We start from the raw sequence: 22,031 nt of genomic DNA on the forward strand, positions 1-22,031 counted from the left end.
AGGTGGACCCCTGGGTAGCTTGCTGGGATCTTAGGCCCCTAGGTGGAGGGCCAGGGGGCACCCTGGGGCCTATACTGCAAGGCCAGGGAGAGAGGTGGACCCCTGGGTAGCTTGCTGGTGTCTTAGGCCCCTAGGTGGAGGGCCAGGGGGCACCCTTGGGCCTCTACTGCAAGTCCAGGGAGAGTTGTGGACCCCTGGGTAGCTTGCTGGGGTCTTTGGCCCCAAGGTGGAAGGACAAGAGGTACCCTAGGTCCTCTACTGCAAGACCAGGGAGAGAGGTGGACCCCTGGGTAGCTTGCTGGGCTCAGAGGCAACTAGGTGGAGGGCCAGGGGGCACCCAGGGGCCTATCCTGCAAGTCCAGGGAGAGAGGTGGACCCCTGGGGAGCTTTCTTGTGTCAGAGGCCCCTAGGTGGAGGGCCAGCGGGCACCCTGGGGCCTCTACTGCAAGTCCAGGGAGAGAGGTGGACCCCTGGGTAGCTTGCTGGGGTCAGAGGCCGCTATGTGTATGGCCAGGAGGTACCCTAGGGCCTCTACTGCAAGTCCAGGGAGAGAGGTGAACCTCTGGGTAGCTTGCTGGGGTCAGAGGCCCCTAGGTGGAGGGCCAGGGGGCACCCTGGGGCCTCTACTGCAAGTCCAGGGAGAGTTTTGGACCCCTTGGTAGCTTGCTGGGGTCAGAGGCCCCTAGGTGGAGGGCCAGAGGGCAACCTGGGGCCTATACTGCAAGTCCAGGGAGAGAGCTGGATCCCTGGGTAGCTTGATGAGGTCTGAAGACCATAGGTGGAGGGCAAGGGGGTACCCTAGGGCCTCTAATGCAAGTCCAGGGAGAGAGGTGGACCCCTGTGTAGCTTGCTGGGGTCAGAGGCCCTTAGATGGAGGGCCCGGGGGCACCCTGGGGCCTCTACTGAAAGTCCAGGGAGAGTTGTGGACCCCTGGGTAGCTTGCTGGGGTCAGAAGCCCCTAGGTGGAGGGCAAGGGGGCACCCTGAGTTCTATACTGCTAGTCCAAGGAGATAATTGGACCCTTGTGTAGCTTGCTGGGGTCTTAGGCCCCTAGGTAGAGGGCCAGGGGGCACACTGGGGCCTCTACTGCAAGTCAAGGGAGAGAGGTGGACCTCTGGGTAGCTTGCTGGGATCTTAGGCCCCAAGGTGGAGGGCCAAGGGGCACCCTGGGGCCTCTACTGCAAGTCCAGGGAGAGTTATGGACCCCTGGGTAGCTTGGTGGGGTCAGAGGCCCCTAGGTGGAGGGCCAAGGGGCACCCTGGGGCCTCTACTGCAAGTCCAGGGAGGGTTGTGGACCCCTGGGTAGCTTTCTGGGGTCTTAGACCCCTAGCTGGAGGGCCAGTGGGCACCTTGGGGCCTCTACTTCAAGTCCAGGGAGAAAGGTGGACCCCTGGGTAGCTTGGTGGGGTCAGAGGCCCCTAGGTGGAGGGCAAAGGGGCACCCTGGGGTCTCTACTGCAAGTCCAGGGAGAGTTGTGGACCCCTGGGTAGGTTGCTGGGGTCAGAGGCCGCTAGGTGTAGGGCCAGGAGGTACCCTAGGGCCTCTACTGCAAGTCCAGGGAGAGAGGTGAACCTCTGGGTAGCTTGCTGGAGTCTGAGGCCCTTAGGTGGAGGGCCAGGGGGCACCCTGGGGCCTCTACTGCAAGTCCAGGGAGAGTTGTGTACCCCTTGGTAGCTTGCTGGGGTCAGAGGCCCCTAGGTGGAGGGCCAGGGGGCACCCTTTGGATTATCCTGCAAGTCCAGGGAGAGAGGTGGACCCCTGGGTAGCTTGCTGGGGTCAGAGGCCCCTAGGTGGAGGGCCAGCAGGCACCCTGGGGCTTCTACTGCAAGTCCAGGGAGAGTTGTGGACCCCTGGGTAGCTTGCTGGGATCAGAGGCAACTAGGTGGAGGGCCAAGGGGCTCCCTTGGGATTATCCTGCAAGTCCAGGGAGAGAGGTGGACCCCTGGGTAGCTTGCTGGGGTCAGAGGCCCCTAGGTGGAGGGTCAGGGGGCACCCTGGGGCCTGTACTTTAAGTCAAGGAAGAGAGGTGGACCCCTGGGTAGCTTGCTGGGATCTTAGGCCCCTAGGTGGAGGGCCAGGGGGCACCCTGGGGCCTCTACTACAAGTCCAGGGAGAGTTGTGGACCCCTGGGTAGCTTGCTGGGGTCAGAGGCCCTTAGGTGTAGGGCCAGGAGGTACCCTAGGGCCTCTACTGCAAGAGCAGGGAGAGAGGTGGACCCCTGGGTAGCTTGCTGGGGTCAGAGGCCCCTTGGTGGAGGGCAAGGGGGCACCCTGGAGCCTCTACTGCAAGTCCAGGGAGAGAGGTGGACCTCTGGTTAGCTTGCTGGGGTCCTAGGCCCCTAGCTGGAGGGCCAGTGGGCACCCTGGGGCCTCTACTTCAAGTCCAGGGAGAAAGGTGGACCCCTGGGTAGCTTGGTGGGGTCAGAGGCCCCTAGGTGGAGGGCAAGGGGGCACCCTGGGGTCTCTACTGCAAGTCCAGGGAGAGTTGTGGACCCCTGGGTAGGTTGCTGGGGTCAGAGGCCGCTAGGTGTAGGGCCAGGAGGTACCCTAAGGCCTCTACTGCAAGTCCAGGGAGAGAGGTGAACCTCTGGGTAGCTTGCTGGAGTCAGAGGCCCTTAGGTGGAGGGCCAGGGGGCACCCTGGGGCCTCTACTGCAAGTCCAGGGAGAGTTGTGGACCCCTTGGTAGCTTGCTGGGGTCAGAGGCCCCTAGGTGGAGGGCCAGGGGGCACCCTTGGGATTATCCTGCAAGTCCAGGGAGAGAGGTGGACCCCTGGGTAGCTTGCTGGGGTCAGAGGCCCCTAGGTGGAGGGCCAGCGGGCACCCTGGGGCCTCTACTGCAAGTCGAGGGAGAGTTGTGGACCCCTGGGTAGCTTGCTGGGATCAGAGGCAACTAGGTGGAGGGCCAAGGGGCACCCTTGGGATTATCCTGCAAGTCCAGGGAGAGAGGTGGACCCCTGGGTAGCTTGCTGGGGTCATAGGCCCCTAGATGGAGTGCCAGGGGACACCCTGGGGCCTCTATTGCAAGTCCAGGGAGAGAGGTGGACCCCCGGGTAGCTTCCTGGGGTAAGAGGCCCCTAGGTGGAGGGCCAGGGGTACCCTGGGGCCAATACTGCAAGTCCAGGGAGAAAGGTGGATCCCTGGGTAGCTTGATGAGGTCTGAAGCCCATAGGTGGAGGGCAAGGGGGTACCCTACGGCCTCTCCTGTAAGTCCAGGGAGAGAAGTGGACCCCTGTGTAGCTTTCTGGGGTCAGTGGCCCCTAGGTGGAGGGCTAGGGGGCACCCTGGGGCCTCTACTGCTAGTCCAGGAGATAATTGGACCCCGGGGTAGCTTGCTGGGGTCTTAGGCCCCTAGGTGGAGGACCAGGGGTCACCCTGGGGCCTCTACTGCAAGTACAGGGAGAGAGGTGGACCCCTGGGTAGCTTGCTGTGGTCTTAGGCCCCTAGGTGGAGGGCCAGGGGGCACCCTGCGGCCTATAATCCAAGTCAAGGGAGAGAGGTGGAACCCTGGGTAGCTTGCTGGGATCTTAGGCCCCTAGGTGGAGTGCCAGGGGGCACCCTGGGGCCTATACTGCAAGTCCAGGGAGAGATGTGGACCCCTGGGTAGCTTGCTGGGAACAGAGGCAACTATGTGGAGGGCCAGGGGGCACCCTGGGGCCTATCCTGCAAGTCCAGGGAGAGAGGTACACCCCTGGGTAGTTTGCTTGGCTGAGAGTGGCCAAGGTGGAGGGCCAGGGGGCACCCTGGGGCCTCTACTGCAAGTCCAGGGAGAGAGGTGGACCTCTGGGAAGCTTGCTGGTGTCCTAGGCCCCTAGGTGGAGGGCAAGGGGGCTCCCTGGGGCCTATACTGCAAGTCCAGGAAGAGAGGTGGACCCCTGTGTAGCTTCCTGGGGTAAGAGGCCCCTAGGTGGAGGGTAAGGAGGCACCTTGGGGCCTATACTGCAAGTCCAGGGAGAGAGCTGGACCCCTGGGTAGTTTTCTGGGGTCAGCGCCACTAGCCGGAGGGCCAGGGGGTACCCTAGGGCCTCTACTGCAAGTCCAAGGAGAGAGGTGGACCCCGGGGTAGCTAGCTGGGGTCAGAGGCCCTTAGTTGGAGGGCCAGGGGGCACCCTGGTTTCTCTAGTGCAAGTCCAGGGATAGTTGTGGACCCCTTCGTAGATTCCTAGGGTCTGAGGACCCTAGGTGGACGGCCAGGGGGCACCCTTGGTCCTCTACTGCAAGTCTAGGGAAAGTTGTGGACCCCTGAGTAGCTTGCTGGGGTCAGATGCCCCTTGGTGGAGGGCCAGCGGGCAACCTGGGGCCTATCCTGCAAGTCAAGGGTGAGAGGTGGACCCCTCGGGAACTTTCTTGTCTCAGAGGCCCCTAGGTGGAGGGCCTCGGGGCACCCTGGGGCCTCTATTGCAAGTCCAGGGAGAGAGGTGGACCCCCTGGGTAGCTTGCTGGGGTCAGAGGCTCCTAGGTGGAGGGCAAGGAGGCTTCCTAGGGCCTCTACTACAAGTCCATTGAGAGAGGTGGACCCCTATGTAGCTTGCTGGGGTCAGAGGCCCCTATGTGGAGGGCTAGGGGTTACCCTGGGGCCTATACTGCAAGTCCAGGGAGAGAGGTGGATCCCTGGGTAGCTTGATGAGGTCTGAGGCCAAGAGGTGGAGGGCAAGGGGGTACCCTAGGGCCTCTAACGCAAGTCCAGGGAGAGATGTGGACCCCTGGGTAGCTTGCTGGGGTCAAAGGCCCCTAGGTGGAGGGCCAAGGGGCACCCTGGGGCCTCTACTGCAAGTCCAGGCAGATAGTGGACCCCTGGGTAGCTTGCTTGGGTCAGAGGCCCCTAGGTGGAGGGCCAGGGGGCACTATGGGGCCTCTACTGCAAGTCCAGGGAGAGAGGTCGACCACTGGGAAGCTTGCTGGTGTCCTAGGCCCGTAGGAGGAGGGCCAGGGGGCACCCTGGGGCCTCTACTGCAAGTCCAGGGAGAGAGGTGGACCCCTGGGTAGCTTGCTGGAATCTTAGGCCCCTGAGTGGAGGGCCAGGGGGCACCTTGGGGCCTATACTGCAAGGCCAGGGAGAGGGGTGGACCCCTGGGTAGCTTGCTGGGGTCAGAGGCCCCTTGGTGGAGGGCCAAGGGGTACCCTGGGGCCTCTACTGCAAGTCCAGGGAGAGTTGTGGACCCCTGGGTAGCTTGCTGGGGTCTTAGGCCCCTAGGTGGAGGGCCAGGAGGTACCCTAGGGCCCCTACTGCAAGTCCAGGTAGAGAGTTGGACCCCTGGGTAGCCTGCTGGGAACAGAGGCAACTAGGTGGAGGGCCAGGGGGCACCCTGGGGCCTATCCTGCAAGTCCAGGGAGAGAGGTAGACCCCTGGGTAGTTTGCTTGGCTAAGAGTGGCCTAGGTGGAGGGCCAGGGGGCACCCTGGGGCCTCTACTGCAAGTCCAGGGAGAGAGGTGGACCTCTGGGAAGCTTGCTGGTGTCCTAGGCCCCTAGGTGGAGGGCAAGGGGGCTCCCTGGGGCCTACACTGCAAGTCCATGAAGAGAGGTGGACGCCTGGGTAGCTTCCTGGGGTAAGAGGCCCCTAGGTGGAGGGTAAGGAGGCACCTTGGGGCCTATACTGCAAGTCCAGGGAGAGAGCTGGACCCCTGGGTAGTTTTCTGGGGTCAGCGCCACTAGCCGGAGGGCCAGGGGGTACCCTAGGGCCTCTACTGCAAGTACAGGGAGAGAGGTGGACCCCGGGGTAGCTAGCTGGGGTCAGAGGCCCTTAGGTGGAGGGCCAGCGGGCACCCTGGGGCCTCTAGTGCAAGTCCAGGGATAGTTGTGGACCCCTTCGTAGATTCCTAGGGTCTGAGGACCCTAGGTGGAGGGCCAGGGGGCACCCTTGGACGTCTACTGCAAGTCTAGAGAAAGTTGTGGACCCCTGAGTAGCTTGATGGGGTCAGATGCCCCTTGGTGGAGGGCCAGCGGGCAACCTGGGGCCTATCCTGCAAGTCCAGGGAGAGAGGTGGACCCCTGGGTAGCTTGCTGGGGTCATAGGCCCCTAGATGGAGTGCCAGGGGACACCCTGGGGCCTCTATTGCAAGTCCAGGGAGAGAGGTGGACCCCCGGGTAGCTTCCTGGGGTAAGAGGCCCCTAGGTGGAGGGCCAGGGGTACCCTGGGGCCAATACTGCAAGTCCAGGGAGAAAGGTGGATCCCTGGGTAGCTTGATGAGGTCTGAAGCCCATAGGTGGAGGGCAAGGGGGTACCCTACGGCCTCTCCTGTAAGTCCAGGGAGAGAAGTGGACCCCTGTGTAGCTTTCTGGGGTCAGTGGCCCCTAGGTGGAGGGCTAGGGGGCACCCTGGGGCCTCTACTGCTAGTCCAGGAGATAATTGGACCCCGGGGTAGCTTGCTGGGGTCTTAGGCCCCTAGGTGGAGGACCAGGGGTCACCCTGGGGCCTCTACTGCAAGTACAGGGAGAGAGGTGGACCCCTGGGTAGCTTGCTGTGGTCCTAGGCCCCTAGGTGGAGGGCCAGGGGGCACCCTGCGGCCTATAATCCAAGTCAAGGGAGAGAGGTGGAACCCTGGGTAGCTTGCTGGGATCTTAGGCCCCTAGGTGGAGTGCCAGGGGGCACCCTGGGGCCTATACTGCAAGTCCAGGGAGAGATGTGGACCCCTGGGTAGCTTGCTGGGAACAGAGGCAACTATGTGGAGGGCCAGGGGGCACCCTGGGGCCTATCCTGCAAGTCCAGGGAGAGAGGTACACCCCTGGGTAGTTTGCTTGGCTGAGAGTGGCCAAGGTGGAGGGCCAGGGGGCACCCTGGGGCCTCTACTGCAAGTCCAGGGAGAGAGGTGGACCTCTGGGAAGCTTGCTGGTGTCCTAGGCCCCTAGGTGGAGGGCAAGGGGGCTCCCTGGGGCCTATACTGCAAGTCCAGGAAGAGAGGTGGACCCCTGTGTAGCTTCCTGGGGTAAGAGGCCCCTAGGTGGAGGGTAAGGAGGCACCTTGGGGCCTATACTGCAAGTCCAGGGAGAGAGCTGGACCCCTGGGTAGTTTTCTGGGGTCAGCGCCACTAGCCGGAGGGCCAGGGGGTACCCTAGGGCCTCTACTGCAAGTCCAAGGAGAGAGGTGGACCCCGGGGTAGCTAGCTGGGGTCAGAGGCCCTTAGTTGGAGGGCCAGGGGGCACCCTGGTTTCTCTAGTGCAAGTCCAGGGATAGTTGTGGACCCCTTCGTAGATTCCTAGGGTCTGGGGACCCTAGGTGGACGGCCAGGGGGCACCCTTGGTCCTCTACTGCAAGTCTAGGGAAAGTTGTGGACCCCTGAGTAGCTTGCTGGGGTCAGATGCCCCTTGGTGGAGGGCCAGCAGGCAACCTGGGGCCTATCCTGCAAGTCAAGGGTGAGAGGTGGACCCCTCGGGAACTTTCTTATCTCAGAGGCCCCTAGGTGGAGGGCCTCGGGGCACCCTGGGGCCTCTATTGCAAGTCCAGGGAGAGAGGTGGACCCCCTGGGTAGCTTGCTGGGGTCAGAGGCTCCTAGGTGGAGGGCAAGGAGGCTTCCTAGGGCCTCTACTACAAGTCCATTGAGAGAGGTGGACCCCTATGTAGCTTGCTGGGGTCAGAGGCCCCTATGTGGAGGGCTAGGGGTTACCCTGGGGCCTATACTGCAAGTCCAGGGAGAGAGGTGGATCCCTGGGTAGCTTGATGAGGTCTGAGGCCCAGAGGTGGAGGGCAAGGGGGTACCCTAGGGCCTCTAACGCAAGTCCAGGGAGAGATGTGGACCCCTGGGTAGCTTGCTGGGGTCAGAGGCCCCTAGTTGGAGGGCCAAGGGGCACCCTGGGGCCTATCCTGCAAGTCCAGGGAGAGAGGTACACCCCTGGGTAGTTTGCTTGGCTGAGAGTGGCCAAGGTGGAGGGCCAGGGGGCACCCTGTGGCCTCTACTGCAAGTCCAGGGAGAGAGGTGGACCTCTGGGAAGCTTGCTGGTGTCCTAGGCCCCTAGGTGGAGGGCAAGGGGGCTCCCTGGGGCCTTTACTGCAAGTCCAGGAAGAGAGGTGGACCCCTGTGTAGCTTCCTGGGGTAAGAGGCCCCTAGGTGGAGGGTAAGGAGGCACCTTGGGGCCTATACTGCAAGTCCAGGGAGAGAGCTGGACCCCTGGGTAGTTTTCTGGGGTCAGCGCCACTAGCCGGAGGGCCAGGGGGTACCCTAGGGCCTCTACTGCAAGTCCAAGGAGAGAGGTGGACCCCGGGGTAGCTAGCTGGGGTCAGAGGCCCTTAGTTGGAGGGCCAGGGGGCACCCTGGTTTCTCTAGTGCAAGTCCAGGGATAGTTGTGGACCCCTTCGTAGATTCCTAGGGTCTGGGGACCCTAGGTGGACGGCCAGGGGGCACCCTTGGTCCTCTACTGCAAGTCTAGGGAAAGTTGTGGACCCCTGAGTAGCTTGCTGGGGTCAGATGCCCCTTGGTGGAGGGCCAGCGGGCAACCTGGGGCCTATCCTGCAAGTCAAGGGTGAGAGGTGGACCCCTCGGGAACTTTCTTATCTCAGAGGCCCCTAGGTGGAGGGCCTCGGGGCACCCTGGGGCCTCTATTGCAAGTCCAGGGAGAGAGGTGGACCCCCTGGGTAGCTTGCTGGGGTCAGAGGCTCCTAGGTGGAGGGCAAGGAGGCTTCCTAGGGCCTCTACTACAAGTCCATTGAGAGAGGTGGACCCCTATGTAGCTTGCTGGGGTCAGAGGCCCCTATGTGGAGGGCTAGGGGTTACCCTGGGGCCTATACTGCAAGTCCAGGGAGAGAGGTGGATCCCTGGGTAGCTTGATGAGGTCTGAGGCCCAGAGGTGGAGGGCAAGGGGGTACCCTAGGGCCTCTAACGCAAGTCCAGGGAGAGATGTGGACCCCTGGGTAGCTTGCTGGGGTCAGAGGCCCCTAGTTGGAGGGCCAAGGGGCACCCTGGGGCCTCTACTGCAAGTCCAGGCAGATAGTGGACCCCTGGGTAGCTTGCTTGGGTCAGAGGCCCCTAGGTGGAGGGCCAGGGGGCACTATGGGGCCTCTACTGCAAGTCCAGGGAGAGAGGTCGACCACTGGGAAGCTTGCTGGTGTCCTAGGCCCGTAGGAGGAGGGCCAGGGGGCACCCTGGGGCCTCTACTGCAAGTCCAGGGAGAGAGGTGGACCCCTGGGTAGCTTGCTGGAATCTTAGGCCCCTGAGTGGAGGGCCAGGGGGCACCTTGGGGCCTATACTGCAAGGCCAGGGAGAGGGGTGGACCCCTGGGTAGCTTGCTGGGGTCAGAGGCCCCTTGGTGGAGGGCCAAGGGGTACCCTGGGGCCTCTACTGCAAGTCCAGGGAGAGTTGTGGACCCCTGGGTAGCTTGCTGGGGTCTTAGGCCCCTAGGTGGAGGGCCAGGAGGTACCCTAGGGCCCCTACTGCAAGTCCAGGTAGAGAGTTGGACCCCTGGGTAGCCTGCTGGGAACAGAGGCAACTAGGTGGAGGGCCAGGGGGCACCCTGGGGCCTATCCTGCAAGTCCAGGGAGAGAGGTAGACCCCTGGGTAGTTTGCTTGGCTAAGAGTGGCCTAGGTGGAGGGCCAGGGGGCACCCTGGGGCCTCTACTGCAAGTCCAGGGAGAGAGGTGGACCTCTGGGAAGCTTGCTGGTGTCCTAGGCCCTTAGGTGGAGGGCAAGGGGGCTCCCTGGGGCCTACACTGCAAGTCCATGAAGAGAGGTGGACGCCTGGGTAGCTTCCTGGGGTAAGAGGCCCCTAGGTGGAGGGTAAGGAGGCACCTTGGGGCCTATACTGCAAGTCCAGGGAGAGAGCTGGACCCCTGGGTAGTTTTCTGGGGTCAGCGCCACTAGCCGGAGGGCCAGGGGGTACCCTAGGGCCTCTACTGCAAGTCCAAGGAGAGAGGTGGACCCCGGGGTAGCTAGCTGGGGTCAGAGGCCCTTAGTTGGAGGGCCAGGGGGCACCCTGGTTTCTCTAGTGCAAGTCCAGGGATAGTTGTGGACCCCTTCGTAGATTCCTAGGGTCTGGGGACCCTAGGTGGACGGCCAGGGGGCACCCTTGGTCCTCTACTGCAAGTCTAGGGAAAGTTGTGGACCCCTGAGTAGCTTGCTGGGGTCAGATGCCCCTAGGTGGAGGGCCAAGGGGTACCCTAGGGCCTAAACTGCAAGTTCATGGAGAGAGGTGGACCCCCTGGGTAGAATGCTGGGGTTTTAGGCCCCTAGGTGCAGGGCAAGGGGGCACCCTGGGGCCTCTTCTGCAAGTCAAGGGAAAATTGTGGACCCCTGGGTAGCTTGCTGGGGTCAGAGGCCCCAGGGTGGAGGGCCAGGGGGCACCCTGGGGCCTATACTGCAAGTCCAGGGAGAGAGGTGGACCCCTGAGTAGCTTGCTGGTGTAAGAGGCCCCTAGGTGGAGGGCCAGAGGGGCACCCTGGGGCCTATACTACAAGTCCAGAGAGGGAGGTGGACCCCTGGGTAGCTTTCTGGGGTCAGCGCCCCTAGCTGGAGGGCCAGGGGGCACCCTGGGGCCTATACTACAAGTCCAGAGAGGGAGGTGGACCCCTGGGTAACTTGCTAGGGACTAAAGCCCCTAGGTGGAGGGCCAGGGGGTACCCTAGGGCCTCTACTGCAAGTCAAGGGAGAGACATGGACCCCTGGGTAGCTAGCTGGGTTAGAGGCCCTTAATGGGGAGTGCCAGGAAGTATCCTAGGGCCCCTACTGCAAGTCCAGGAAGAGAGTTGGAGCCCTGGGTAGCTTGCTGGGGACAGAGGAAACTAGGTGGAGGGCCAGGGGGCACCCTGGGGCCTATCCTGCAAGTCCAGGGAGAGTTGTGGACCCTTGGGTAACTTGCTGGGGTCAGAGGCCCCAAGGTGGAGGTCAAGGGGGCACCCTGGGGCCTCTACTGCAAGTCAGGGGAGAGTTGTGGACCCTCGGGTAACTTGCTGGGGTCAGAGGCCCCAAGGTGGGAGTCAAGGGGGCACCCTGGGGCCTCTACTGCAAGTCCAGGGAGAGAGGTGGACCCCTGGGTAGCTTGCTGGGTTCAGAGGCCCATAGGTGGACGGCCAGGGGGCACCCAGGGCCCTCTACTGCAAGTCCAGGGAGAGAGGTGGACCTCTGGTTAGGTTGCTGGGGTCAGAGGCCCCTAGGTAGAGGGCCAAGGGGCACCCTGGGACCTCTACTGCAAGTTCAGGAAGAGAGGTGGACTTCTGGGTAGCTTTCAGGGGTCATAGGCCCCTAGGTGGAGGGCCAGGGGGCACCCTGGGGCCTATACTGCAAGTCCAGGGAGAGAGGTGGACCCCTGGGTAGCTTCCTGAGGTCAGAGGACCCTAGGTGGAGGGCCACGGGGCAACCTGGGGCCTATCCTGCAGATCCAGGGAGAGAGGTGGACCCATGGATAGCTTGCTGGGGTACGAAGCCCCTAGGTGGAAGGCCAGGGGCACCCTGGGGCCTCTACTGCAAGTCCAGGGAGAGTTGTGGACCCTTGGGTAACTTGCGGGTGTCACAGGCCCATGGGTGGAGGGCAAGGGGGCACCCTGGGGCCTCTACTGCAAGTCCAGGGAGAGAGGTGGACCCCTGGGTAGCTTGCTGGGGTCCTAAGCCCCTAGGTGGAGGGCCAGGGGGCACCCTGGGGCCTATACTTCAAGTCAAGGGAGAGAGGTGGACCCCTGGGTAGCTTGCTGGGATTTTAAGCCCCTAGGTGGAGGGCCAGGGGGCACCCTGGGGCCTATACTGCAAGTCCAGGGAGAGATGTGGACCCCTGGGTAGCTTGCTGATGTCAGAGGCCCCTAGGTGGAGGGCCAAGGGGCACCCTGGGCAAGGCAAGGCAAGGCAAGGCAAGTTTATTTATATAGCACATTTCATACACAGTGGCAATTCAAAGTGCTTTACATAAATAGGAATAAAAAAGACAAGTTTAGGAACATAAAATGCAGACAATAAAAATTATTAAAAACAGATAAAAACAAATTAAAATTAGTTAAAATAGGTTATAAAAGAATGAAAAAGAAAACGAAAAACATAATAGTGCGATCTGTCGGACGCAGCACAGTGCTCATTCAGTAAAGGCACTGCTAAACAGATGTGTTTTCAGTCTTGATTTGAATGTGCCTAATGTTGGAGCACATCTGATCATTTCTGGAAGCTAATTCCAGCAGTGAGGAGCATAGTGGCTGAAGGCAGATTCACCCTGCTTTGACTGAACTCTTGGAACTTCTAGTTTATATGATCCTAAAGATCTTAGTGATCTGTTAGGTTTGTATTCAGTCAGCATATCTGTAATGTATTGAGGTCCTTGGCCATTTAGTGATTTATAGACAAGTAATAATACTTTAAAATCTATTCTGAATGTAACTGGCAGCCAGTGTAAAGACCTGAGGACAGGTGTGATGTGCTCTGATTTCCTGCTTATGGTCAGAATTCTGGCTGCAGCATTCTGGATGAGCTGCAACTGTCTGACTGTCTAGGTGGAGGGCCAGGGGTTACCCTAGGGCCTCTACTGCAAGTTAAGGGAGAGACATGAACCCCTGGGTAGCTAACTGGGTCAGAGGCCCTTAGGGGGAGTGCCAGGAAGTATCCTAGGGCCCCTACTGCAAGTCCAGGAAGAGAGTTGGAGCCCTGGGTAGCTTGCTGGGGACAGAGGAAACTAGGTGGAGGGCCAGGGGGCACCCTGGGGCCTATCCTGCAAGTCCAGGGAGAGAGGTGGACCCCTGGGTAGTTTGCTTGGCTGAGAGGCCCCTAGGTGAAGGGCCAAGGGGCACCCTGGGGCCTCTACTGCAAGTCCAGGGAGAGAGGTGGACCCCTGGGTAGCTTGCTGGGTTCAAAGGCCCATAGGTGGAGGGCCAGGGGGCACCCTGGGCGCTCTACTGCAAGTCCAGGGAGAGAGGTGGACCTCTGGTTAGACTGCTGGGATCAGAGGCCCCTAGGTGGAGGGCCAAGGGGCACCCTGGGGCCTCTACTGCAAGTTCAGGAAGAGAGGTGGACTTCTGGGTAGCTTTCAGGGGTCATAGGCCCCTAGGTGGAGGGCCAGGGGGCACCCTGGGGCCTATACTGCAAGTCCAGGGAGAGAGGTGGACCCCTGGGTAGCTTGCTGGGGTCAGAGGCCCCTAGGTGGAGGGCCAGGGGGCACCCTGGGGCAACTACTGCAAGTCCAGGGAGAGATGTGGACCCTAAGAAAACTTGCGGGGGTCACAGGCCCATGGGTGGAGGGCCAGCGGCACCCTGGGGCCTCTACTGCAAGTCCAGGGAGAGAGGTGGACCCCTGGGTAGCTTGCTGGGGTCAGAAGCCCTTAGGTGGAGGGCCAGGGGGCACCCTGGGGCCTATACTGCCAGTCCAGGGAGATAATTTGACCCCTGTGTAGCTTGCTGGGGTCTTAGGCCCATAGGTGGAGGGCCAGAGGGCACCCTGGGGCCTCTACTGCAAGTCCAGGGAGAGAGGTGGACCCCTGGGTAGCTTGCTGGGGTCTTAGGCCCCTAGGTGGAGGGCCAGGGAGCACCCTGGGGCCTATACTTCAAGTCAAGCGAGAGAGGTGGACCCCTGGGAAGCTAGCTGGGATCTTAGGCCCCTAGGTGGAGGGCCAGGGGGCACCCTGGGGCCTATACTCCAAGTCCAGGGAGAGATGTGTACCCCTGGGTAGCTTGCTGATGTCGGAGGCCCCTATGTGGAGGGCCAATGGGCACCCTGGGGCCTCTACTGCAAGTCCAGGGAGAGTTTTGGACCCCTGGGTAGCTTGCTGGGGTCAGAGGCCCCTAGGTGGAGGGCCAAGGGGCACCCTGGGGCCTCTACTGCAAGTCCAGGGAGAGTTGTGTACCCCTGGGTAGCTTGCTGGGGTCAGAGGCCCCTAAGTGGAGGGCCAAGGGGCACCCTGGGGCCTTCACTGCAAGTCCAAGGAGAGTTGTGGACCCCTGGGTAAATTGCTGGGGTCAGAGGCCCGTAGGTGTAGGGCCAGGAGGTATCCTAAGGCCTCTACTGCAAGTCCAGGGAGAGAGGTGGACCTCTGGGTAGCTTGCTGGGGTCAGAGGCCCCTAGGTGGAGGGGCAGGGGATACCCTGGGGCCTCTACTGCAAGTCCAGGGAGAGAGGTGGACCTCTGGGTAGCTTGCTGGGGTCAGAGGCCCCTAGGTGGAGGGCCAAGGGGCACCCTGGGGCCTCTACTGCAAGTCCAGGGAGAGTTGTGGACCCCTGGGTAGCTTGCTGGGGTCTTAGGCCCCTAGGTGGAGGGCAAGTGGGCACCCTGGGGCCTCTACTGCAAGTCCAGGGAGAAAGGTGGACCCCTGGGTAGCTTGCTAGGGTCCTAAGCCTCTAGGTGGAGGGCCAGGGGGCACCCTGGGGCCTATACTTCAAGTCAAAGGAGAGAGGTGGACCCCTGGGTAGCTTGCTGGGATCTTAGGCCCCTAGGTGGAGGGCCAGGGGACACCCTGGGGCCTATACTGCAAGTCCAGGGAGAGATGTGGTCCTCTGGGTAGCTTGCTGATGTCAGAGGCCCTTAGTTAGAGGGCCAAGGGGCACCCTGGGGCTTCTACTGCAAGTCCAGGGAGAGTTGTGGACCCCTGGGTAGCTTGCTGGGGTCAGAGGCCCCTAGGTGGAGGGCTAAGGGGCACCCTTGGGCCTCTACTTCAAGTCCAGGGAGAGAGGTTGACCCCTGGGTAGCTTGCTGTGGTCAGAGGCAACTAGTTGGAGGGCCAAGGGGCACCCTTGGGATTATCCTGCAAGTCCAGGGAGAGAGGTGGACCCCTGGGTAGCTTGCTGGGGTCAGAGGCCACTAGGTGGAGGGCCAGCGGGCACCCTGGGGCCTCTACTGCAAGTCCAGGGAGAGAGGTGGACCCCTGGGTAGCTTGCTGGGGAATAAAGCCCCTAGGTGGAGGGCCAGGGGGCACCCTGGGGCCTATACTGCCAGTCCAGGGAGATAATTTGTCCCCTGTGTAGCTTGCTGGGGTCTTAGGCCCATAGGTGGAGGGCCAGAGGGCACCCTGGGGCCTCTACTGCAAGTCCAGGGAGAAGGTGGACCCCTGGGTAGCTTGCTGGGGTCCTAGTTCCCTAGGTGGAGGGCCAGGGAGCACCCTGGGGCCTATACTTCAACTCAAGCGAGAGAGGTGGACCCCTGGGTAGCTAGCTGGGATCTTAGGCCCCTAGGTGGAGGGTCAGGGGGCACCCTGGGGCCTATACTCCAAGTCCAGGGAGAGATGTGTACCCCTGGGTAGCTTGCTGATGTCAGAGGCCCCTATGTGGAGGGCCAAGGGGCACACTGGGGCCTCTACTGCAAGTCCAGGGAGAGTTTTGGACCCCTGGGTAGCTTGCTGGGGTCAGAGGCCCCTAGGTGGAGGGCCAAGGGGCACCCTGGGGCCTCTACTGCAAGTCCAGGGAGAGTTGTGTACCCCTGGGTAGCTTGCTGGGGTCAGAGGCCCCTAGGTGGAGGGCCAAGGGGCACCCTGGGGCCTCTACTGCAAGTCCAGGGAGAGTTGTGGACCCCTGGGTAAATTGCTGGGGTCAGAGGCCCATAGGTGTAGGACCAGGAGGTATCCTAAGGCCTCTACTGCAAGTCCAGGGAGAGAGGTGGACCTCTGGGTAGCTTGCTGGGGTCAGAGGCCTTTATGTGGAGGGCCAGGGGGCACACAGGGGCCTATACTGCAAGTCCAGGGAGAGAGGTGGATCCCTGGGTAGCTTGCTGGGGTCAGCGCCCCTAGTTGGAGGGCCAGGGGGCACCCTGGGGCCTCTACTGCCAGTCCAGGGAGATAATTGGACCCCTGTGTAGGTTGCTGGGGTCTTAGGCCCCTAGGTGGAGGGCCAGGGGCACCCTTGGGCCTCTACTGCAAGTCCAGGGAGAGAGGTGGACCCCTGGGTAGCTTGCCTGGGGTCCTAAGCCCATAGGTGGAGGGCCAGGGGGCACCCTGGGGCCTATACTTCAAGTCAAGGGAGAGAGGTGGACCCCTGGGTAGCTTGCTGGGATCTTTGCTGGGATCTTAGGCCCCTAGGTGGAGGGCCAGGGGGCACCCTGGGGCCTATACTGCAAGTCCAGGGAGAGATGTGGACCCCTGGGTAGCTTGCTGATGTCAGAGGCCCCTAGGTGGAGGGCCAAGGGGCACCCTGGGGCCTCTACTGCAAGTCCAGGGAGAGTTGTGGACCCCTGGGTAGCTTTCTGGGGTCAGAGGCCGCTAGGTGTAGGGCCAGGAGATACCCTAAGGCCTCTACTGCAAGTCCAGGGAGAGAGGTGGACCTCTGGGTAGCTTGCTGGGGTCAGAGGCCCCTAGGTGGAGGGCCAGGAGGCACCCTGGGGCCTCTACTGCAGGTCAAGAGAGAGAGGTGGACCTCTGGGTAGCTTGCTTGGATCTTAGGCCCTTTGTTGGAGGGCCAGGGGGCACCCTGGGGCCTATACTGCAAGGCCAGGGAGAGAGGTGGACCCCTGGGTAGCTTGCTGGGTTCAGAAGCCCCTAGGTGGAGGGCCAAGGGGCACCCTGGGGCCTCTACTGCAAGTCCAGGGAGAGTTGTGGACCCCTGGGTAGCTTGCTGGGGTCTTAGGCCCCTAGGTGGAGTGCCAATGGGCACCCTGGGGCCTCTACTGAAAGTCCAGGGAGAGATGTGGTCCCTTGGGTAGCTTGCTGGGGTCAGAAGCCCCTAGGTGGAGGGCCAGGGGGCACCCTGGGGCCTATACTGCCAGTCCAGGGAGATAATTGGACCCCTGTGTAGCTTGCTGGGGTCTTAGGCCCATAGGTGGAGGGCCAGAGGGTACCCTGGGGCCTCTACTGCAAGTCCAGGGAGAGAGGTGGACCCCTGGGTAGCTTGCTGGGGTCCTAGGCCCCTAGGTGGAGGGCCAGGGAGCACCCTGGGGCCTATACTTCAAGTCAAGGGAGAGAGGTGGACCCCTGGGTAGCTAGCTGGGATATTAGGCCCCTAGATGGAGGGCCAGGGGGCACCCAGGGGCCAATACTGCAAGTCCAGGGAGAGATGTATACCCCTGGGTAGCTTGCTGATGTCAGAGGCCCCTATGTGGAGGGCCAAGGGGCACACTGGGGCCTCTACTGCAAGTCCAGGGAGAGTTTTGGACCCCTGGGTAGCTTGCTGGGGTCAGAGGCCCCTAGGTGGAGGGCCAGTGGGCACCCTGAGGCCTCTACTGCAAGTCCAGGGAGAGTTGTGGACCCCTGGGTAGCTTGCTGGGGTCAGAGGCCTCTAGGTTGAGGGCCAAGGGGCACCCTGGGGCCTCTACTGCAAGTCCAGGGAGAGTTGTGGACCCCTGGGTAGCTTGCTGGGGTCTTAGGCCCCTAGGTGGAGGGCCAGTGGGCACCCTGGGGCCTCTACTTCAAGTCCAGGGAGAAAGGTGGACCCCTGGGTAGCTTTCTGGGGTCAGAGGCCTCTAGGTGGAGGGCAAGGGGGCACCCTGGGGCCTCTACTGCAAGTCCAGGGAGAGTTGTGGACCCCTGGGTAGCTTGCTGGGGTCAGAGGCCCTTAGGTGTAGGGCCAGGAGGTACCCTAGGGCCTCTACTGCAAGAGCAGGGAGAGAGGTGGACCCCTGGGTAGCTTGCTGGGGTCAGAGGCCCCTTGGTGGAGGGCAAGGGGGCACCCTGGAGCCTCTACTGCAAGTCCAGGGAGAGAGGTGGACCTCTGGTTAGCTTGCTGGGGTCCTAGGCCCCTAGCTGGAGGGCCAGTGGGCACCCTGGGGCCTCTACTTCAAGTCCAGGAAGAAAGGTGGTCCCCTGGGTAGCTTGGTGGGGTCAGAGGCCCCTAGGTGGAGGGCAAGGGGGCACCCTGGGGTCTCTACTGCAAGTCCAGGGAGAGTTGTGGACCCCTGGGTAGGTTGCTGGGGTCAGAGGCCGCTAGGTGTAGGGCCAGGAGGTACCCTAAGGCCTCTACTGCAAGTCCAGGGAGAGAGGTGAACCTCTGGGTAGCTTGCTGGGGTCAGAGGCCCCTAGGTGGAGGGCCAGCGGGCACCCTGGGGCCTCTACTGCAAGTCCAGGGAGAGTTGTGGACCCCTGGGTAGCTTGCTGGGATCAGAGGCAACTAGGTGGAGGGCCAAGGGGCACCCTTGGGATTATCCTGCAAGTCCAGGGAGAGAGGTGGACCCCTGGGTAGCTTGCTGGGGTCAGAGGCCCCTAGGTGGAGGGCCAGCGGGCACCCTGGGGCCTCTACTGCAAGTACAGGGAGAGAGGTGGACCCCAGGATAGCTTGCTGGGGAATAAAGCCCCTAGGTGGAGGGCCAGGGGATACCCTAGGGACTCTACTGCTAGTCCAGGGAGAGAGGTGGATCCCTGGGTAGCAAGCTGGGGTCAGAGGCCCTTAGGTGGAGGGCCAGGGGGCACCCTGGGGCCTCTAGTGCAAGTCCAGGGAGAGAGGTGGATCCCTGGTTAGCTTGATGAGGTCTGAAGCCCATAGGTGGAGGTCAAGGGGGTTACATAGGGCCTTTACTGCAAGTTCAGGGAGAGTTTTGGACCCCTTGGTAGCTTGCTGGGGTCAGAGGCCCCTAGGTGGAGGGCCAGGGGGCAGCCTGCGGCCTATAATGCAAGTCCAGGGAGAGAGGTGGACCCCTGGGTAGCTTGCTGGGGTCAGAGGTCCATAGGTGGAGGGCCATGGGGCACCCTGGGGCCTCTACTGAAAGTCCAGGGAGTGATGTGGACCCCTGGGTAGCTTGCTGGGGTCAGAAGCCCCTAGGTGGAGGGCCAAAGGGCACCCTGGGGCCTATACTGCCAGTCCAGGGAGATAATTGGACCCCTGTGTAGCTTGCTAGGGTCTTAGGCCCCTAGGTGGAGGGCCAAGGGGCACCCTGGGGCCTCTACTGCAAGTCCATTGAGAGAGGTGGACCCCTGGGTAGCTTGCTGTGGTCCTAGGCCCCTAGGTGGAGGGTCAGGGGGCACCCTGGGGCCTGTACTTTAAGTCAAGGGAGAGAGGTGGACTTCTGGGTAGCTTGCTGGGATCTTAGGCCCCTAGGTGGAGGGCCAGGGGGCACCCTGGGGCCTCTACTACAAGTCCAGGGAGAGTTGTGGACCCCTGGGTAGCTTGCTGGGGTCAGAGGCCCTTAGGTGTAGGGCCAGGAGGTACCCTAGGGCCTCTACTGCAAGAGCAGGGAGAGAGGTGGACCCCTGGGTAGCTTGCTGGGGTCATAGGCCCCTTGGTGGAGGGCAAGGGGGCACCCTGGAGCCTCTACTGCAAGTCCAGGGAGAGAGGTGGACCTCTGGTTAGCTTGCTGGGGTCCTAGGCCCCTAGGTGGAGGGCCAGGGGGGCACCCTGGGGCCTCTACTGCAAGTCTAGGAAGAGAGGTGGACCCCTGGGTAGCTTGCTGGGATCTTAGGCCCCTAGGTGGAGGGCCAGGGGGCACCCTGGGGCCTATACTGCAAGGCCAGGGAGAGAGGTGGACCCCTGGGTAGCTTGCTGGGGTCTTAGGCCCCTAGGTGGAGGGCCAATGGGCACCCTGGGTCCACTAATGCAAGTCCAGGGAGAGTTTTCGACCCCTGGGTAGCTTGCTGGGGTCAGAGGCCCCAAGGTGGAAGGACAAGAGGTACCCTAGGTCCTCTACTGCAAGACCAGGGAGAGAGGTGGACCCCTGGGTAGCTTGCTGGGCTCAGAGGCAACTAGGTGGAGGGCCAGGGGGCACCCTGTGGCCTATCCTGCAAGTCCAGGGAGAGAGGTGGACCCCTGGGGAGCTTTCTTGTGTCAGAGGCCCCTAGGTGGAGGGCCAGCGGGCACCCTGGGGCCTCTACTGCAAGTCCAGGGAGAGAGGTGGACCCCTGGGTAGCTTGCTGGGGTCAGAGGCCGCTATGTGTATGGCCAGGAGGTACCCTAGGGCCTCTACTGCAAGTCCAGGGAGAGAGGTGGACCTCTGGGTAGCTTGCTGGGGTCAGAGGCCCCTAGGTGGAGGGCCAGGGGGCACCCTTTGGCCTCTACTGCAAGTCCAGGGAGAGTTTTGGACCCCTTGGTAGCTTGCTGGGGTCAGAGGCCCCTAGGTGGAGGGCCAGGGGGCACCCTGGGGCCTATACTGCAAGTCCAGGGAGAGAGCTGGATCCCTGGGTAGCTTGATGAGGTCTGAAGACCATAGGTGGAGGGCAAGGGGGTACCCTAGGGCCTCTAACGCAAGTCCAGGGAGAGAGGTGGACCCCTGTGTAGCTTGCTGAGGTCAGAGGCCCTTAGGTGGAGGGCCCGGGGGCACCCTGGGGCCTCTACTGAAAGTCCAGGGAGAGTTGTGGACCCCTGGGTAGCTTGCTGGGGTCAGAAGCCCCTAGGTGGAGGGCAAGGGGGCACCCTGAGTTCTATACTGCTAGTCCAAGGAGATAATTGGACCCTTGTGTAGCTTGCTGGGGTCAGAGGCCCCTAGGTAGAGGGCCAGGGGGCACACTGGGGCCTCTACTGCAAGTCAAGGGAGAGAGGTGGACCTCTGGGTAGCTTGCTGGGATCTTAGGCCCAGAGGTGGAGGGCCAAGGGGCGCCCTGGGGCCTCTACTGCAAGTCCAGGGAGAGTTGTGGACCCCTGGGTAGCTTGGTGGGGTCAGAGGCCCCTAGGTGGAGGGCCAAGGGGCACCCTGGGGCCTCTACTGCAAGTCCAGGGAGGGTTGTGGACCCCTGGGTAGCTTTCTGGGGTCTTAGGCCCCTAGGTGGAGGGCAAGGGGGCACCCTGGGGTCTCTACTGCAAGTCCAGGGAGAGTTGTGGACCCCTGGGTAGCTTGCTGGGGTCAGAGGCCGCTAGGTGTAGGGCCAGGAGGTACCCTAGGGCCTCTACTGCAAGTCCAGGGAGAGAGGTGAACCTCTGGGTAGCTTGCTGGGGTCAGAGGCCCTTAGGTGGAGGGCCAGGGGGCACCCTGGGGCCTCTACTGCAAGTCCAGGGAGAGTTGTGGACCCCTTGGTAGCTTGCTGGGGTCAGAGGCCCCTAGGTGGAGGGCCAGGGGGCACCCTTGGGATTATCCTGCAAGTCCAAGGAGAGAGGTGGACCCCTGGGTAGCTTGCTAGGGTCAGAGGCCCCTAGGTGGAGGGCCAGCGGGCACCCTGGGGCCTCTACTGCAAGTCCAGGGAGAGTTGTGGACCCCTGGGTAGCTTGTGGGATCAGAGGCAACTAGGTGGAGGGCCAAGGGGCACCCTTGGGATTATCCTGCAAGTCCAGGGAGAGAGGTGGACCCCTGGGTAGCTTGCTGGGGTCAGAGGCCCCTAGGTGGAGGGTCAGGGGGCACCCTGGGGCCTGTACTTTAAGTCAAGGGAGAGAGGTGGACCCATGGGTAGCTTGCTGGGATCTTAGGCCCCTAGGTGGAGGGCCAGGGGGCACCCTGGGTTCTCTACTGCAAGTCCAGGGAGAGTTGTAGACCCCTGGGTAGCTTGCTGGGGTCTTAGGCCCCTAGGTGGAGGGCCATGGGGCACACTGGGGCCTCTACTGCAAGTCCAGGGAGAGAGGTGGACCCCATGATAGCTTGCTGGGGAATAAAGCCCCTAGGTGGAGGGCCAGGGGATACCCTAGGGACTCTACTGCAAGTCCAGGGAGAGAGGTGAACCTCTGGGTAGCTTGCTGTGGTCCTGGCCCCTAGGTGGAGGGCCAGGGGGCACCATGGGGCCTATATTTTAAGTCCAGGGAGAGATGTGGACCCCTGGGTAGCTTGCTGATGTCAGAGGCCCCTAGGTGGAGGGCCAAGGGGCAACCTGGGGCCTCTACTGCAAGTCCAGGGAGAGTTGTTGACCCCTGGGTAGCTTGCTCTGGTCAGAGGCCCCTAGGTGGAGGGCCAAGGGGCACCCTGGTGCCTCTACTGCAAGTCCAGGGAGAGTTGTGGACCCCTGGGTAGCTTGCTGGGGTCTTAGGCCCCTAAGTGGAGGGTCAGTGGGCACCATGGGGCCTCTACTTCAAGTCCAGGGAGAAAGGTGGACCCCTGGAAGCTTTCTGGGGTCAGAGGCCCCTAGGTGTAGGGCCAGGAGGTACCCTAAGGCCTCTACTGCAAGTCCAGGGAGAGAGGTGGAACTCTGGGTAGCTTGCTGGGGTCAGAGGCCCCTAGGTGGATGGCCAGGGGGCACCCTGGGGCCTCTACTGCAAGTCCATGGAGAGAGGTGGACTCCTGGGTAGCTTGCTGGGATCTTAGGCCCCTAGGTGGAGGGCCAGGGGGCACCCTGGGGCCTCTACTACAAGTCCAGGGAGAAAGCTGGACCCCTGGG

The sequence above is a fragment of the Danio rerio genome, chromosome 17, assembly GCF_052040795.2.
Source record: "Danio rerio strain M-AB ecotype USA chromosome 17, GRCz13ab, whole genome shotgun sequence".
Taxonomy (NCBI): domain Eukaryota; kingdom Metazoa; phylum Chordata; class Actinopteri; order Cypriniformes; family Danionidae; genus Danio; species Danio rerio.